The sequence below is a fragment of the Abramis brama genome (assembly GCF_963993115.1).
Source record: "Abramis brama genome assembly, chromosome: 1".
Classification (NCBI taxonomy): domain Eukaryota; kingdom Metazoa; phylum Chordata; class Actinopteri; order Cypriniformes; family Leuciscidae; genus Abramis; species Abramis brama.
In genome coordinates, this window is record NC_139963.1 from 68981735 (window position 1) to 69000628 (window position 18894).

The window sequence follows — 18894 nt, forward strand, 5'->3', positions numbered from 1 at the left end:
CTCACACACACACACACACACACACACACACACACACACAGAGACCACATCATCCGTCTTCAGTTTCACCTCAGCTATATGGTAAGTGCTTTTGAATTGCGATTTACTATCATTATGAAAGGTTTTTAAATGTACATTGCCGTTATATTTGCATATTGTGTGTATTATTCGTGTGCGAATATATTTATGCCGAGGAATGTCCCGCGTTTCTTATTGTAAACCTGGTTTGCAAACATGCTGATAATAATAACTGGGAATTCGTTTCATTTCTGCGAACCGCGTTCATTCTGTTAATTTCAACTGAACCGGCGTTTAGCATTAATTTATGTTTTAGAATAAAATGCAGGTAAATGGACTGGATGATTTATGAAGTGTGCTGTTATGTCGTGTAATATTTGGGGGAGCAATGCATTTTGACGAGAACAGTGTTATTAAAGTGTGATGTAATGTGACTATTATCAGCTTGTGAGCGTGATACATAAGTTGAGCCGATCACGACTATAATGAACCAAAGAACACGTGTGGATGTACATTAATAACCCCTTATATTCCGTTATGTAATTAATCGTAATTAGACGTTGGAACATGAAGTCGACTGCTTTTTTAAAGCAGTTTGGTGACCGAGTTAAACTGCGACCTGACGCCAGATGTGAACGATCATGATGCTGGTGTCATTGGAAATATTAAAAATTAAGTAATGAAAAATTACTTGTAAAAAATCTAAACTAACTTTAGCTGGACAATAACTTTATTCCAGAGCTGATATAAAGCCAAAACAATCTCTGTATAGGCTACTTTAATTTCCCATTATCAAAAGCCGCTTTGGAATAATCTACATTGTTAAAGCGCTGTATAAATGAAGACGACTTGTTATGGCAAAAGTTTGTTTGACAGAATAAATAAAGTCTTGCTTGTCACGGGACCCAGTGAAACCAGTTAAACTGAACATCGGCTCGGATCGGCTCCATGTGGCCCGATCACATGTTCATATAATGGGACGTGCACGTTATGTTGAGCATATTTCACCATAAATGTGAATATTTTATTCATCCGTGAACTCATTTAGCGGAAAACAAGTCTGCCGGTAGCCTAGAGTAAAGAGTTCAGACACCTGTTGAATGAACGAGTTCTTCTTCCGCATTCAGGCTCGTGCACGAGCTGTGACGAGCTGAAATAATGTAGGGGAGTGCGTGGCACAACCGAACACATTTTGGTTTTGGATTAATTATTAAAAAAATAATTAAGTTAGATGAATCTTTTTTTTCTTCTTCTTCTTTTTACACATCTCTGCTACAAATGAACACTTAAAGTTGTTTAGGACCTACCATTTTCGTACAGTTGCACTGAAAGTGACAGAAGTGCAAATGTGACAGCTTAGCCCATGTGCGGTGTTAACTGTAACAGACAGAGGGTTAGTTGTAACACTTGAGTGTAACACACATAATTCAGTACTATTTTATCTGTTTGATATTGTTTGTACATCTGTATAGATAGATAAAATACATCCATCCCTCATCAAATCATCCTTCTTTTATGGATCAATATCACGGATTGAGATATATGAAGGACTGCACATTTTTGCAATAATTAAATCAATAAAATCAATATACATGGGTTAAAATTTCTGACTACAGAGTAAGTGCTGCTCGCTTAGACAGAATTTATGTTTCAAAAAATATAAATAACAGGATTGTTGATTGTTTTATTACTCCGATAGGTTTTTCTGATCACCATCTGGTATATATTTCAGTAAACATGGCACAATTTCCAAGAAAATCTTCTTATTGGCATTTTAATGCTAAACTGTTACAGGATGCTTTATTTTCTGAACATTTTGTGGTTTTTTGGAATCATTGGAAGGGGAAGAAAAATGATTTTGAAAATTTAAAACAATGGTGGGAGGTTGGGAAAATTCAAATAAAACTATCCTGTCAACAGTACACTGCATATTGTACGACTACTCAACGAGAAACAATGCAAGCTCTGGAAAGAGATATAGAGTCTATAGAGACAGAAATGATAAGAAGACATGACCCAGTTTTTATTAACAACTTACAACAGAAAAAGAAAAAGCTAAGTTTTCATTTGAATGAGAGGGTGAAAGCAGCTTTGGTGAGGTCACGTTTTACAGTTAATGAGATGGATGCCCCAAGTGCCTATTTTTTTAATTTAGAGCGTTCAGTGGCACAGTCTAAGCAGATGACATGTTTACGTCTTCCAGATGGGAAGATTACAAATGACATTATAGAAATGCGTCGTCATGCTGTTGGTTTTTATTCTTCTCTATACAAAGCTGATCATTGTAACTCTAGTTGTGCAGCACAACTTTTGCATGAACTTCCTCAAATAGACTCTGTTTCTAAGACTGCTTTGGACACACAAATTACTTTTCAAGAACTCACTATTGCTGTTGGACAGCTGAAATCCGGACGTTCTCCTGGATTTGATGGGTTGACTTCTGAATTTTATAAACATTTTTGGGAGTATATTGGAATGGACCTTTATGAAGTTTTCTGTGAAAGTTATAAAGATGGCACTTTACCTGCTACATGTCAACCTGCTGTATTGTCCCTATTGCCTAAAAAGGGAGACTTGACTCTGTTAAAGAACTGGAGACCTGTTGCTTTATTAACAACAGAGTATAAAATCTTGTCTAAATGTCTGTCCAATAGGCTTAAGAAGTTTTTACATTTGATAATTCATCAAGACCAAACCTATTGCATTCCAAAAAGATCTATAATGGATAATCTTTTTTTAGTGAGGGATACCTTGGATATCTGTAAAATGTTTAATGCAGAGGTTGGATTGATTGCTTTAGACCAAGAAAAGGCGTTTGATCGCGTTGATCATAACTATCTTTTTAATCTACTTGCTGCATTCGGGTTTGGTCAGGATTTTATCAAATGGATACGTTTGTTGTACACTGGAGCTTCTTGTATGGTCAAGGTGGGGGGTGGCCTAAGTCGGCCTATTGTGGTTTCAAGGGGAATCAGACAAGGTTGCCCTCTATCAGGACAATTGTATAGTATTGCTATTGAGCCCTTACTTTCCAATATAAGAAAAACTCTAAATGGTTTATCAATACCTACAATGCCTCAACATTTAAGAACTACAATTACTGCTTACGCTGATGATGTTACAGTGTTTGTCAATGACAATAATGACATAAAAGCTTTGTCTAGAGCACTTGAGCTGTATGAAGGGTAAAGTAAACTGGGATAAGACTGAGGCTTTCTGGTCAGGTCAAAGAAATCTAGAAAATCTCCCACAACTACCAGGAAGTTTAAACTGGAATAGAAAAGGGTTGAAATTACTTGGTGTGTCTTTGGGATCAGAAGAGTTTCAGAAGAAAAACTGGGAGGGAGTTTTGGAGAGATTGTGCACCCGATTGTCTAGATGGAACTGGTTGCTACCCCAGCTATCCTATAGGGGGAGAGTTCTAGTTGCCAATAACTTGGTCGCTTCTGCGCTGTGGCATAACTTTATTGTGTTACAGCCTCCCGTTGGACTAGTTCAAGACATTCAAAGGATGCTGGTGAATTTTTTTTTGGTCAGGACAGCATTGGGTCCGATCAGCTGTACTTTTTTTGTACAGCTGATACAGGACAGCATTGGGTCCGATCAGCTGTACTTTTTTTGCCAGTGCAAGAAGGGGGGCAAGGTCTTGTGGACATCAGATCAAGACTCATGTCCTTTCGTCTGCAAGCTGCTCAGAGACTGCTGTATTATGGGGACATTGCTTGGGCCAACACTGCAGTTGCACTCTTGAGGAAAGCAGGCAATATGGGACTTGACAAACATCTCTTTCTATTGAACTTGAATGAATCAACTCTTACAGATTTGACTCCTTTCTACAGATCTGTGATGGAAGCATGGAAAGTTTTCTCTGTCTCAAGACCTGCTGGAATACATGCGGGTTTTTGGCTGATGGAAGAGCCATTGTTCCAGAACCCCTTTTTACCTTCTAGACACCTGAGCTCTGTTAACTTGTCATCACGGCTGATAGCTGTTGGATGTGTAAAACTTGGACACATTTTAAGCATCAGTTCGGAGATCTTGAGTGAGAGAACAGGGATAAAATCTGTTCGATTTTTGAAACAAGTTACTGATGAAGTACTTGGAGAACTGAACTATGATCAGATACTTTTTTATCAACAACTCTAATCATATCAAAGAGTGGATGGCTGGACGTGACTATGATTTTCCATCCTTGATGATAGCTGCTAATGTGGGGGGATGGCATGAGGAGGAAAATCTCATATTGTCTTTCAAAACTCCTCAGCTGCATACTTTTGAGTCTGTTGGGAAAAAAGCTCTGTATGTGACTTGTGTGAAAGTGACCAATACACATCTTCTCTCCGGAGTAAAGTCATCTAAATGGACTGATTTTTTTTGGAGTAGATATCTCCCCCAAAGGTAGCTGGCGGTCACTGTATAAACGCCCCATTGATAAACGGACTGGTGATTTACAATGGAGGATTGTACACAGTGCAATAGCTACGAACAGACATGTGGTGCACCTCAATCCAAATGTAGAGGTGGGTTGTTTATTTTGTTCTGAAAACGAAACTATTTTTCATCTCTTTGTGCAATGTGTACGGTTGGGTAATTTATTCTCCTTTTTATCTCAATGGGTATCATCTTTAGGTGAAGATTTATCTCCTCAATTGTTTATTTTTGAGCCAAAGTATTTCGCTAGTCGTAAACATGTTTTGGTTTTACTAAATTTTGTGTTTGGAACTGCCAAACTCACTATTTGGAAAACAAGGAAAAATAAGATGCTTGGCAAAGATACTTTAGATCCTTTGATGTTCAAGGGTTTGGTAGCATCAAGGCTTAGGATAGAATATGCATACTATAAATTGGTTGGGTGCTTACCAGTGTTTGTGAATACTTGGGCCATAAATGGAGTGTTATGCACAGTTAATGAAAATGATGATTTAATGTTGACTTTTTAAGTTGTTTTTTTTTGTTAGTTTTTTTTTGCATTTATTTATTTATTTATTTTTTTGTGTGTTTTTCGTATTTTGAGATTTTGTAATACAGATTGTTAGTGGTAACACAGACTGGTTTGACCTATGTTGTAAATAAAGGTGATTTCAATCTCTCTCTCTCTCTCTCTCTCTCTCTCTCTCTCTCTTCTCTCTCTCTCTCTCTCTCTCTCTCTCTCTCTCTCTCTCTCTCTCTCTCTCTCTCTCTCTCTCTCTCTCTCTCTCTCTCTCTCTCTCTCTCTCTCTCTCTCTCTCTCTCTCTCTCTCTCTCTCACACACACGAGAGGTTTAGCTCAAAGGAAACAGTCATACAGAGAGGAAACACAAGATCAGAGGGCACGCACTTCTTCTCGGTTGTTTCCGCATCGCTGCTCTATCTTTACATCTGCTCCAGTTCATCATTCCTCACTGGTGTCTCGTGTGTTTCTCCTCATAAAGCTGTTCATCTGGTCCAGTTCATTCATGTTTTTCTGCTCATTAAAGCTGATTCTCCACATCCAGCATCAACAGGAGGAGTTTGGTTCTGCTCTTCATCTTCCATCATCACTCGCTTCAGGTATCAGCTGTGTTTCATATAGGCTATGTGGAATGATATTTGATACGAAAAAGTATATATATATATATATATATATATATATATATCGACTATATATATAGTGACTATATATATAGTATCGACTACTAGGCTATAACAATTGCTTCAAAATTAAGTAAATCTAGCATAACATTTTAAGTATAAAGCCACGTGATATGCAATTTCCCGTGATGCCTTTCCAGACAAAAAATTGGAGCCATTTTGTGTAGCACATGTGAAGATGGTGAAAAGGCAAGCTTAACTTTCTATAAACTTGGTAAAATATTAGATTTTGACGTTTTAGCATTATTAAACACTTGTTTATTGTGTTAGTGGGTGAAGATTTTCTGAAACGCAACGTGATGAAGACACTGTAAAGAGGTAAGCTTAAGTTTTTTAACTTAAGGTACACTCGTTCATTGCATTTTTGGTCAAGAAATTAACTTTTAAACTGAATTTCAGAATTGCTACGAATTTTCAACTATTAGAAACGTGTTTCTTACGAATATGAAAATGTAGTGTTAATGTAGCCTATATGAAATGAGTGACTGTGCGCGAGTAGACTATTCAAACACATATGTCTATTTAATTTGATTATTAAGCGAATGAGCTTCCATCGACCAGACGAAAAAAAATCGGGACAGTCCCGAAATCTAAGATGTTGTCCCGAATCCCGAAATATTTGGTATTATATTTGTGTAGGCCTAGTATAATTTTCGGGACAAATATAGGGTGACCAGACGTCCCGGAAAATTCGGGACAGTCCCGAAATCTAAAACAGCTTAGATCACGCTAAAAACTAAATAATTGTGTAGATAATTTGCTTTGTGTCACCCGACATCAGGCCGAAGTATTTTGTTCCACACAGTGCCGCGACCAGTCAATCACTCTTTATTAGCGGCTGCGGCAACTTGCGCTCGCTTATTAATGTCTAAATTCAAGCCGATATTTTTTTAGAATTTCAAAAGAATTCCAGTCCTGGCTGCAGGACAAATCAACCTAACACTAACTAGGCTACTCAATATTTTGCTTTCTAAAGCATAATTTTCGGGACGTCCCGAAAATTATACTAAAGCAAAATCTTGAGTAGCTAGTGTCTGATAAAACATTAAAAAATAATATAGGCTATATATATGTGTAGCCTAGCCTATATTAGTTTTTAATGTTTTATCAGACACTGAAGATTTTGCTTTAGTATAATTTTCGGGACGTCCCGCAAATTATGCTTTAGAAAGCAATATATTGAGTAGCCTAGTTAAAGCATAATTTGCGGGACGTCCCGAAAATTATACTAAAGCAAAATCTTCAGTGTCTGATAAAACATTAAAAACTAATATAGGCTAGGCTACTGTAACGGAACAGCTGCGGTGATGAAATGCTGGCTGTATGTATACTGGCCTAATCCTCCGGTCAGAGAAGACGCAGAAACTTCTTTCCTTTAGATGAATTTATTGGTCTTTTTACAACTCTACAGGGCACTGTAATATGTGTATGTGTGGTTTGTGATGCCTGCAGAAAATAACAACAGTAAAACAATATTAATACTAATTAAAGTTCAGTGGCATCAATGGTAAATAATGATAAAATAACATGAATTACAACAGATATGAATAGCGTGTAATACTGAAAATCGCCACTAGGGGTCAGTGTAGGATCATTAAACAACACCACAGCTTCGCGCCACGGGTAGGTCACGTGACCAAGCTAAACTGAGAAAGCCCTGTCAACTACCGATCTGTAATTTGACACATTAACGTCAAAATAATAACGACCTCAATAAACAAAGCTACACAGCTAAATAAACAGTAGAATAAGGAAATAAAATGTGGGGTAATTAACTACATGTCGGGCCGTCTGTTTCACGGGGCTCAGCAACACGTGCTAAATAGGAAGTCAACAAATAAACATATTACCCCGGTAATATCAACAGATCACGCCACATTCAAATATATAAACAACATCTACTCATCATGTAACTTACATCATCACCGACGCACACTGTTGTACAAAGTAATAATGAAGACCACGGACTGTCGGTGGAAGGTCAACTATTGACTACACAGAAGATTTTCCCCGAACACACTGCGCATGCGCAAACAGTCCCTCAGACTCTGTATGAAGCAGCTTGCTGTGACGTGACCTCCTCACAGCAGGGAATTCACAACAGCTACATATATATATATATATATATATATATATATATATATATATATATATATATATATAATGTTTTATCAGACACTGAAGATTTTGCTTTAGTATAATTTTCGGGACGTCCCGAAAATTATATATATATATGTTTTATCAGACACTGAAGATTTTGCTTTAGTATAATTTTCGGGACGTCCCGAAAATTATGCTTTAGAAAGCAAAATATTGAGTAGCCTAGTTATTGTTAGGTTGAGTCGTCCTGCAGCCAGGACTGGAGTTCTTTTGAAATTCTACAAAAATATCGTAGACTTGAATTTAGACATTGATAAGCGAGCGCAAGTTGCCACAGCCGCGAGGACAGTGAGTCTGAAAGGTCTGATTATTTACACTGTTACAACAGAAATTATTATTATTATTTTTCACAATGACATTTGCGTTCATGATTTTAATGTAGTTTTTTTGTGGCAGACTAAAGACTAATCACAGACTGTTGATCTTTGAATAAAACTATATTTGTTTCAGGTTTGAAATTCATTATCTTTTATTATAGGCTGTAGTCTAATATTATATGACAACGACGACTGTCTATTAAACCTTCGAAATTATTATCAAAATAAGTAAATGCCCTTTAAACAAAAGTTTAGCTTCAAATAAAGATTGTAGATCTATTACACTGTAAGGCTATTCCAGTAGGCTAGTGACTGTTAAAATGTTTTCAATGAGATTCGTTCAAAACCTCTGGACAAAAGTCTTCATTAATATACTCTATAAATATAAATATATATATATGTATATATATATACAGTGAGGAAAATAAGTATTTGAACACCCTGCTATTTTGCAAGTTCTCCCACTTGGAAATCATGGAGGGGTCTGAAATTGTCATCGTAGGTGCATGTCCACTGTGAGAGACATAATCTAAAAAAAAAATCCAGAAATCACAATGTATGATTTTTTAACTATTTATTTGTATGATACAGCTGCAAATAAGTATTTCAATTACATGACGCCAGAGCGGTCGCCGTGGTAACCTGCTTAAGCAAATGTATAATCCTGTATCTGAGGCAAAATTACTAAATATGCAGCGCGAGTTATATATTTCTAACTCCAAACAATTGGCCACTGAAACAGCTGATCAAATCTTGCTTCGATTCAATGCGTGATTACAACTTGTCATTCAAATTAACCGATCACATTTTACTGATGCAAAAGACGCGCGCGTGCACACGCACTGAGAGGGAGCGCGGCGTGTCGGTGTTCACCGAGCTACGTAAAATAATGACACAGTCAGGCCCGGCTCCAGATATGAGATGGAAGGTGGGCCAAGTGATGTTCCAGGTGGGCCGGGTGTATTTTTTTTTAGTTTTCTTTTTTTTAGTAACACTAGCTATTATATATATATATATATAGAGAGAGAGAGAGAGAGAGAGAGAGAGAGGAAAAAAAATTCCATTTCCTTTAAATCCTCGCTTGTCGGGCTTATGCTACTCTGAACAATGCCTGAACTTTTTTTTTTTTTCGTATTTTGAGCACTTGCGTTGTTTTTTGCATCTTCACGATGACTCGCTTAATTTAGTCCTAATTAGTAAGTCGCTTTGGACAAAAGCATCTGCTAAATGACAAAATGTAATGTAAAAATGTTTAACAGGTTTATTTTTACATTCTTTTTGCGTTTGTAATATATATATATATATTATATTATATTATAATTTTTTTATCAATTAAGTAACTTTAGATTTTTAGATTTGATAAAAAGGGACAGGTCGTTTAAAATAACTATTTACATCACTATACCATTTGCAACAGCTTTTTGCAGAAATCTGTGCATGTTGTGTTTTATTAGGCTACAGAGTAGTGTTGGGTCCGAGTCCACCATTGTCGAGTCCGAGTCGAGTCCAAGTCCTTAACAATCGAGTCCGAGTCCAAGTCCGAGTCCAAAGAGGGCCGAGTCGCACTTGAGTCCGAGTCCTTAACATCCGAGTCCGAGTCGAGTCCGGCCGAGTCCACAAAGATTTAAATTGTTTTAAATTGACCTTTCACAAAGACCCGCCCCTCTTACTGTCGCTACGTCTGTCTGACAAGCCTTTCTGCTCTCACTCCACATGTTCTCACACAGTGAAATATATATTGCGGAGCAAAGAGGACACTGACAATGCGCCAACAGATAAGACAAGGCTACTTCTGGTATATGAAATAAAGTCTCAGCTTTCAAATTTTGTAATTTTTATGAAATTAAAACAATACATACCGTTTTGTGGTGCTTTAATATAGGCCTCAACTCAAGCAGCACATGAACTGATAATATCTTCTAGTTATAGCAGGAATTAAACATGAATGAACATCAGAACTGCAAAAAGAATTCAATACACAGCATTTTTCAAGTTCAAGTCCAATGACTTTAATCTACTATCTGGTTTGGTTTGTTTGTCGGACAAAAATGGCAGGTATCTGCATTATGATTGGTCAGATCGCATGTCAATCAAATTCCAGTGAACGGTCTCAACACTGAGCTCTTAAATTAATGTTAAACCTTACAAAATGATTCCAATGTATAGTTACAGTCATACGTTTACCTATTGTACATCTTTCAGATTCTGCAAGGTAATGCTCAAGAATATAACATGCATTAAGAGCCAGGAGTAAACTTTTGAGCAAGATGACGTTGATTTTTAAAAAAAAATTTATTTTGATCATCTTATTGTGTTTTACATGCTAATATCTTATTTAGCCTCTAAATGGCAGGACTAAATTAATTCATGAATTTTTAAATAAAATAAGAGCAATTTACACCAATGATCCAGTTCAAAAATGTACACCCCCTGGCTCCTAATGGTTGCTTCCTTCTTGAGCATCACTAAATGTTTGCAGGGTTTGTAATAGTTGTGTATGAGTCCATCAGTTGTCTTCAGTGTGACAAGATGGATCTCACAATCATAGTCACTGCTAGTAAGGAGTCAAATATGCAGAAGATGCTGGAAAAGCAAATAATGTGCAGGAGCTGGAGATTTTTCCTCATGAACAACCAAAAAAAAAAAAAAAACTTGTGGATCATTCAGGTAATGAAACAATATTAAATCAAGCATGTAATTTGTCTTGTATTTTGTGTTTGTATTTTTTCTTGTGGACTAGGCTATTAAACATCCATTATGTGAAAAAGATTTTTCAGGGCAGTAATAAATAGAAACAATGTTTTTATGATCATCCTCATTAAAAAATAAATAAATATTTACATTTTGGAGATTCTGCAAGGTGTATGTAAACTTATGACTAAAGTGTAGGCTAAATCAATGTAACAAAAATCATAACATTATTAGACGCCAAAATGTTGCTTTGGTTATCACGTTCTCATGTTGCTATGGTTACTGTGTCAATCATCGCAATTTCATGGCTCACAGGACTAAAATTCTGCGGATTCTCTCCCACATTTAAATACAGTTATCACTCTTTTTAATTTACAGTGTGAACGTAACCACTGGTCCTCTACAAGCATGAAAAAAATATATTATTTAGATTGTCAATAGCGCTCACTTTAAGCCATCACTTAGCCTACTTACCACGTTCTGCACTCTCACTGAAACTCTCGTTATAAACACTGAAGTTGTCCGCACTGCACAGCGAATCTCTTATTTATATCGCGTCAAGACTTTGTTGTTTATGAGGAGATTTGCGAAAGGATAAAACTCGCGCTGATTCTGAACATACGTTTTGAGCGACTTCTCCGCATGGTGACTCAAAACGCCTCTGATTGGCCACTGTGTTCATGCGCTTAATATACATGTCTGTGATTGGCTACAATGCTCAACACTGACACAACACAATGTAAGCAGTTTCGTTTCGTTTCGTTTTTGAATAATATTGTGTCCTCCAGTGCCCGGACTCGACTGTACTCGGCAAATTTTCCGAGTCTAAAATGTCCGAGTCCGTGTCAAGTCCGAGTACAAATTCATCCGAGTGCGTGACAAGTCCGAGTTCATTAAAAATTGGACTCGAGTCCGGACTCGAGTCCGAGTCCGAGTTCGAGTACCCCAACTCTAGTTACAAGTGTCTGCTATTAAATGACATAGCTATTATCTTTGCAACATAAACAGAAAATGCATGGTTTAGTTTGAAACACGAGGAGTGAAATGTTACAATTCACCCCATAGTCTGGGTTAGTTGTAATACCCTGGGGTGAGATGTAACATTATGAAATAAGGATTTGGACAAAAAAATGATTTTGAAAGGTTTTTATTCAACACTGACTTTTCAATTTAACTGATGTGTGTGTGTCACTCGTAGTCTCAGTGTGTTTGTCACTCTCAGTCATAGTAATTGACCATTATAAATTGAACTTGAACACAAACATTGTTTGTTTGTAAGCATGTTTGTTACTGCCAGTGTGAGTATTGGCCATAATAAAATTGAACACTTGAACTGTGTGTGTGTGTGTGTGTGTGCGCGTTATAACACACCTGCATATGAGGACACTTGGAAAAATTAGGACATTTTGGGGGTCCTCATTTTTCAAATGGCTTTAAAAACATACTAAGCAGTGTTTTTTTAAATGTAAAAATGCAGAATGTTTCCTGTGATGGGGAGGTTTAGGGATAGGGGCAGTGTAAGGGCCTGTTCACATATCGCGTTTTTTGCGCGCGCAAGTCCGTTATTTCAAATGTAGACGCGCGGTATGCGCGCTCATAATGGAAGCGACGCGGTCGCGGTGCGACGCGCTCGTTTTTTCCAAGCGCGTCCGCGCCGCATCGAGATAAAAACATCTCAACTTTTCAGAATGCCGCAAGCGCACCGCAGGTCACGTGACAAGAAACAAGTTTAGCAACGACAGACGCCTCCAGAGCGCAACCACCCGAGCGCTTTGGAAAAAGGAGAACGCGGCGCGCCTAGCGTTTTCTATGCGTTTTTAGGCGCGATATGTGAACGCCGCCTAAGGGGACAGAATATACAGTGTGTGCAGTATAAAAACCATTACGCCAATGGAATGTCCTCACAAAGATAGTAAACCAGACGTGTGTGTGTGTGTGTGACTCTGTTGTTACTCTGTCATAGTAATTGACCATAATAGATTGAACTTGAACACTTGAACATTCTATTTGTGTAAGCACGGTTGTTACTGTCAGTCTATAGTAAAGGTTGTAACGTTTCATTATTGTTACAACTAACCCAAAGTCATGTAGCCATGAACTAGCTCACCTTACAGCTAACAGGCAAAATATTAGCACTAACAACTTGCATGGAAAATATCTACACAGACACACAATAAACATAATAAAAGTTTGATGAGTTTAACTACAGAGCAGAAATTCCCATAACAAAAACAAAAAAAAGTTAATAAAGTAACTTTCTGACCTCAAAATTGTTTTTTTTCCACTCTAACATGTGCTGTGTCTGCCACAGGGCTCTACTTTATCACATGTGGAATAAGAACTAAACTGAGCATGTGCGAAGTGAATCAGGTGATTTGTAACTAGTTCCTGATTGGACAGATTGGAATTGTTCTTGTTACAACTGACCTGTGTTACAACCTAACCTAACCCCAACCCAGGCACCACTTAAATGTTAAGAGATCTTTTAATAACCCTTTTATAGAGTTCGAGTTCCTCTAATTTCCCCCAAAGCACTTCGAGGTCTCCTGGTAATGAAAAGGTGACTCTCTCTCTCTCTCTCTCTCTCTCTCTCTCTCTCTCTCTCTCTCTCTCTCTCTCTCTCTCTCTCTCTCTCTGTCTCTCTCTCTCTCACGCACACACCGTCTCACGCAAGAGGTTTAGCTCAAAGGAAATAGCCTAGCTAGAACGGAAACACAAGATCATAGAGGCACTTCTTCTTCTCGGTTGTTTCCGCATCACTCCTCTATCTTTACATCTGGTCCAGTTCATCACTCCTCACTGGTTTCTCGTGTGTTTCTGCTCATAAAGCTGATTCTCCAGCATCAACAGGAGGAGTTTGGGTCTGCTCTTCATCTTCCATCACTCACTCGCTTCAGGTATCAGCTGTTTCATATCAACTGCTTCAAAATTAAGTAAATCTATAACATTTTAAGTAGCATATACAAGCCACGTGATATGCAATTTCCCGTGATGCCTTTCCAGCCAAAAAATTGTAGCCATTTTGTGCAGCACATGTGAAGATGGTGAAAAGGTTTAACATTATTAAACACTTGTTTATTGTGTTAGTGGGTGAAGATTTTCTGAAACGCAACGTGATGAAGACACTGTAAAGAGGTCAGCTTAACTTTTGTAACTTAAAGTACACTCGTTCATTGCATTTTTGGTCAAGAAATTAACTTTAAAACTGAATTTCAGAATTGCTACGAATTTTCAACAATTAGAAACGTGTTACTTACGAATATGAAAATGTAGTGTTAATGTAGCCTATATGAAATGAGTGACTGTGCGCGAGTATTCAAAAACATATGTCTATTTTATTTGAATTATTAAGCGAATGAGCTTCCATCGACCAGACGAAAAAAATTCGGGACAGCCCCGAAATCTAAGATGTTGTCCCGAATCCCGAAATATTTGGGATTATATTTGTGTAGGCCTAGTATAATTTTCGGGACAAATATAGGGTGACCAGACGTCCCGGAAAATTCGGGACAGTCCTGAAATCTAAAACAGCTTAGATCACGCTAAAAACGCTAAAAAAGAATTCCAGTCCTGGCTGCAGGACGACTCAACCTAACACTAACTAGGCTACTCATGATTTTGCTTTCTAAAGCATAATTTGCGGGACGTCCCGAAAATTATACTAAAGCAAAATCTTGAGTGTCTGAATGTGTCTGATAAAACATTAAAAACTATATATATATATATATATATATATATATATATATATATATATATATATATATATATATATATATATATATATATATATAGTTTTTAATGTTTTATCGGCACTATATATATAGTTTTTAATGTTTTATCAGACACTAGCTACTCAAGATTTTGCTTTAGTATAATTTTCGGGACGTCCCGCAAATTATGCTTTAGAAAGCAAAATCTTGAGTAGCCTAGTGTTAGGTTGAGTCGTCCTGCAGCCAGGACTGGAGTTCTTTTGAAATTCTACAAAAATATCGTAGGCTTGAATTTAGACATTAATAAGCGAGCGCAAGTTGCCGCAGCTGCTAATAAAGAGTGATTGACTGGTCGCGGCACTGTGTGGAACAAAATACTTCGGCCTGATGTCGGGTTACACAAAGCAAATTATCTACACAATTATTTAGTTTTCTTATTTAATGACCGACAATTTAGTTGAAATAAAAATTTTGGCTTAAGGCTTATTAGCGGTATAGGCTATAGCCTGAAAGGTCTGATTATTTACACACTGTTACAACTTACAACAAATTATTATTATTATTATTATTATTATTATTCACAATGACATTTGAGTTCATGATTTGAATGTAATTTTTTTTTTTTATTATTATTTTTTTTTTTTTTGTGGCAGACTAAAGACTAATCACAGACTGTTGGTCTTTGAATAAAACTATATTTGTTTCAGGTTTGAAATTCATTATCTTTTATTATAGGCTGTAGTCTAATATTATATGACAAAGACGACTCTCTATTAAACCTTCGAAATTATTATCAAAATAAGTAAATGCCCTTTAAACGAAAGTTTACCTTCAAATAAAGATTGTAGATCCACTGTGGCTATTCCAGTAGTGACTATTAAAATGTTTTCAATGCGATTCGTTCAAAACCTCTGGACAAAAGTCTTCATTAATGAACTTTATATACACACACACACACACACACAACCAGTAAGATTTTTTTAATGTTTACAAAAGAAGTCCCATCTGTTCACCAAGGCTTCATTTATTTGATCCAAAATAACAGCAAAAACTTTTTTTTTTTTTTATTTATTTAAAATAACTGTTTTCTATTTGAATATATTTTAAGATGCAATTCAAAAGTTTGTGGTCAGTTAGAAAATATTGTTGCTTGTTATCTGTTTAATCCTGCTATCCGACCCCGTCTTGACTAGGTCTCACTTGTAAAAGAGGTTTTAACCTCAATGTGACTTTCCTAGTTAAATAAAGGCATAATAATAAATAAAAAAATACTTTTATTGAGCAAGTATGCATTATTTTGATTAAACGTGACAGTATATACATTTATAATGTTTCAAAATCTTTCTATTTTAGATAAATGCTGTTCTTTTGGAACTTTCTATTCGTCATATCCTGAAAAAAAATTGTACTCAACTGTTTTCAACATTGATAAAAATAAATTTGGAAGACGGCTCATGCTGTTTAGTTAACCTTACACAAAGTCATCATAAAAACATTCATTAAAGCAGTGTTTCTCAACGGGTGGGTCGCGGAGTGTGCAGTCAAAGAAACCGCGTAGGCTAATTCTGCTTTTCTGACGAAAGCGATTCACTGAGAGAAACGCGTTGTCCTCATTTACTGTCCACGGCCAGATGAGATGTTGTGAAGTTTTATTTCAGTGTCATTATTCTAACTTTATTTAAATAAAATAAAATATAACTATATTTATAAAGGACTGTGGTCTCGCATATCAACTTATTTTATATCAACAAAAGCTATTTTGGAACTGCTATTTAATAGTCTTACACTCCTTATTCATCATCAGTGTGTGTCATATTCTTACGTATTTAGGCTATATGGGCCATTCTACAGAATTGTTTCAAAAACACTTTTTTTTGTCTTTTTCCACAAATTTTGTACATGCAAATTGTATAATATCCAAGGTACCCATTTCTAGTAATTGTGCAGTTAATTATCATATTGTATTTTCAGAAAGTTTTGGAATATTTTTCCTCTCCCCAAATTTGTCACTACCGAAACACAATAATAAATAATTTAATAAGAAGGCTTATATTGACCTATTCATATGTTGTTTACATCTACCTTTGCAATAAAAAAAATAAAGTTTTCACAGGTAAATCAATAACAATTACAATTTCGACAATATTTCAAGTGTAATTTACCAGATTTGTTGTATTTTGAATCCAATCTTTCTTTGTAAAAGGCATTTTAATCATACTGATTTCAAAGTTAAGGATTCATTACAATCACTTTAATAACATCTTAGCTGATAATTTAGACCTGTGACGGCACATCTTCGGCAGTGACAGTAATGTATTGATAGCGACCACATCACATTACAGAATCTTAAAAAAAAAAAAAAACTACTAAAACATATAAGATACTAATGATTTACATAACTGTACAAAAAAAGTGTTTATTACCCCCAAATGAATGATTGTGTTCCCTTTTGTCACTACCAAAACAATGATGACATGTTTCGGTCATGACTGTTCGGGACAGCCACCTCCCAATTGAAAGTACCCAATAAATAATGATTTTATTAAGCTTACTGATATTTTAAATATTATTGTGGGATTCAATAGATAATAGAAGGATCTTTGTAAACATCTAAGATTTGAATACTTATCCATATAGCAATGTTTATTATGGAAATATATTACAGTAATATTGTTACATAACAAATTGATGCAATAAAGAAGGTCTAATTGCTTATCCTCCAAAACAGACAGAACGGAGAGAGTGTAGAATGGCAAAAAAGGTTTTGGCAAAATACGGTAGATGCATTTCTTTTAAAAAAATGTGAAAGATCAGGAAGATGGATATGAGGACAAAGAGGAGAGCAACATAGAGGAATAGGATAGAGATCAGAAGGAGACAAATGAGATGTCAAAAAGACAAAAAATAATGACAAAAGTCTGTCTATTTTAAGGTTTAGGCTAATCACTGTCACAGCATCGAGACTTCAGACACACAGCAAAGGATCAACACATTACGTCCAGGGCCGGAACAATAGAGTTGATATGGAAACTAGTACACTAAGTTTTATCATGCTGGCATGTGTGGAAAGTTTTATCGAGTGTTTCAAGTGAAACTCCCACACGGCACAATGATCTGTTCATAAAGTGGAGAAATCAGCGCTTCTGTAGGCTATATTCCAGCGTATGGAGAAATCATGTTTATATTAACTTTAATACACATAACTACGACATACACACACTCACACACACACAACACACGAAAGAGAATTAAATGATAAAACACTTCCGCGTTTCCGGGAAAAAGACCGCCATTGTCTGTCACTACACGATGTGTCCAAACCCGATCTCACGGAGACTCTTCACACGAGCTCACTCTAGCGTTGATCTATCTATAGGCTGTAGCGCTATAGGTCTACATTAGCCTCTTTCTGGACTATTACAAAGCATTTGATTGTTTAGATAGAATATGATTTTATGCACAGGCAGAAACTGATCCTCGGATTCACGAGCAGCCAAAACCATCAATGATATTTTACTGATGACATTTGAGTTCATTTAGAGAAACTTCTCATTCTTCTCGTAACTAACTTTCGCTGCATTATGCCTTATTTTACATGTAGTTTTCATATCTATTTATAACACAAATGCAGCCTGTTGGGTCATACTTAAATTAAAAGTGGTTATATTTTTAAAACCAACAAAATATTTAATTCATAGAAGGGGGTTCATAGAGACCACAGTGGTAGATCCACTGGCTCTTTCAGAAATCTTCTCATTTATCTGATTAGGGTGAATTGCCCTAATGTGGGACATTTTTTGCACTTCAGACTTCTGTGACATATTGCGATGTGTAACCAAAACATTAAATCCACACCCAATACCATTTTAAAAAACCCAGGATGTATCCTAATCAAATCAAAAGAGAAAATTCAGATAACCCATTCATAAGATAAATTATAGACATATTAGTGCTCTTATTGCAAGTCGTCTGAGAAAATCTGCAGCTTCCTAATGTGGGACAGAACGTGTCCCCAATGTGGGACACTGAAAAATCTATGATAAAAGATCAAAAATCACATTGATACATGTAGAATAGTAAAATCTTTTATTTTAGATTCACTGGAGAGTAGATAGGGACATTCCATGCCCTGGCCAACAGTCTCAGCTGAGGGACCCCACCATCCTCAACAATACTCCTCTATGGCTCTTTTCATCCTGTCCTGCCTCCACTGATTAAGTTTCTTTCTCTTATCCTTTCCCTGTTTCTGCCTCTCTTTCTGTGACAATCTGTCCCTGTCTTTCTCACCTTTGCCAATGTGATCTAAAATACATTTCATTGAATTAATCAGATGCATAAAATAAAGTGGAATTGCTTTATTGGTTTTCTACTGCATTTTTAAATTCAGA

The 18894-nt window shown here is 36.4% G+C and overlaps 1 protein-coding gene; it reads left to right on the forward strand.

The window, feature by feature from the left end:
• LOC311079157 (uncharacterized protein) overlaps nt 1-18894 on the forward strand; it is a 98684-nt gene that overhangs the window by 65356 nt on the left and 14434 nt on the right.